Source organism: Sceloporus undulatus, unplaced genomic scaffold (assembly GCF_019175285.1).
Source record: "Sceloporus undulatus isolate JIND9_A2432 ecotype Alabama unplaced genomic scaffold, SceUnd_v1.1 scaffold_28443, whole genome shotgun sequence".
NCBI lineage: Eukaryota > Metazoa > Chordata > Lepidosauria > Squamata > Phrynosomatidae > Sceloporus > Sceloporus undulatus.
This window is the reverse complement of record NW_024831356.1, coordinates 1-1,374: the sequence shown is the minus strand read 5'-3', so window position 1 is coordinate 1,374 and position 1,374 is coordinate 1. Positions and strand designations below refer to the sequence as shown.

General features: G+C 46.1%; 1 long non-coding RNA gene across 1 annotated transcript; it reads right to left on the bottom strand.

Annotated features, from left to right (window-relative positions):
* Positions 1-60: 60 nt before the first annotated feature.
* On the bottom strand, positions 61-1,319 carry LOC121918730. The gene is made up of 3 exons (XR_006101290.1): positions 796-1,319; positions 489-595; positions 61-384 (listed from the first exon to the last, which is right to left on the bottom strand). It is a non-coding gene; the product is annotated as an uncharacterized LOC121918730 (long non-coding RNA).
* Positions 1,320-1,374: the final 55 nt, after the last annotated feature.

The following is a 1,374-nucleotide window of genomic DNA, read 5'->3' as shown; positions in this document are numbered from 1 at the left end:
TCTTATTGTATCTGAAGTCTTCCTAGACTGCTAGGAGCTGCCAGATCGTGTCTTCAGATCCTGTGGCAGCCTTTGAGCTCCCAGAGTCACCTTCATCATTCATGCTATGACACGGTAGTCAGGAAAGACTTCTTGGAAGGCTTGCCAGCAAGGGACAAGCTGGCCTCGGCAATTATGAGAACAAGGACGGTGTGGCATAGGTGCCTTATTCGTCAATAGAGGGTGCACTGGTTAAACCAGGAGTCTTCAGATTATTAGAACAACAATATTCTACTCTATATTTCATAGAAAGGACCCTAATGCTTGAGCACAGGGACTGCCTCCCGTTCCAGTGCAGTTCTCAGGGCAGAGAGGGAAAGGGACAGCCTTGGCCTTCTTCTGTGTCTGGAGAAGTGCAATGAGATGTGTGTGAGAGAGTGACAACAAGTGAACACATGAGTTAATAGTACCTTGTGCCTCGTCCAAAACCAGACAGACCCATGTATTACCTCAAGTGGCATGCCCATATGTCAACTGTTGGAGCTGGATGGACCAGTGGCCAGACAACCAGTAGAAGGCAACTCCTTTGGGACTCCACTTGCCTCCCTTGAACTGACTGGAGGAACAAGAGCAAAAAATAACGACATCATTAATCTGAATAACTATATCAGACAAGTGTAAAAAGACACAGTAGAAGAATCTAGTTGCCCCTTTAAGGCCACCAAATTTTATTTGGCAGAAGCTTTTGCAAATTGCAGCCCATTTCCTCGGATGGTCAGAGGGCAGGAATGTACAAACAGTGATGATGAAATGTACCTTTTGCATTTCAGTTCCGCCAAATCCCCCCTCTCGCCTTCATCCAAAGATCTGGCAACTGGGCCAACACTCCAGGCAGCTGCTGAAATGGGCAATAGGCCATGAAAGATTATCTTACCCAATAAAACCAGTTTGCCTTTAAGGCGCTAACATAAGATTCTGGTATTTCTGTATCCTCTACATGCAGGACGTCATAGGCAAAAACAGGTCCCTGTTCCCAAGGATCATACAGTCCAAAACAGACAGCAAGGAAAAGAATAAAGAGAATGTGATGTTTGAACAGGCAGCATTTCCACATATTTCCAGTATGAACACATACTAGAGGCCTGGAGTGAAAATTGAAGAATCTAGGGGCATAAGTTACATCTTCACGGAAGGTGCTTATACTTCACCTGCCCTTCAAAGAGCTCAGATTGACCCATGTGGCCCTCCTCCTGCCTACCTTGTCCTCACAACAACCCTGTGAAGTAGGCTGGGGATGAGAGGAAGAGAGAAAGATGGGCCCACAGTCATTGGACCCACTACACCCCACTGCCTCTCACAACTCTTCTCATTGATTATGAATGCTTAGTACCTTGT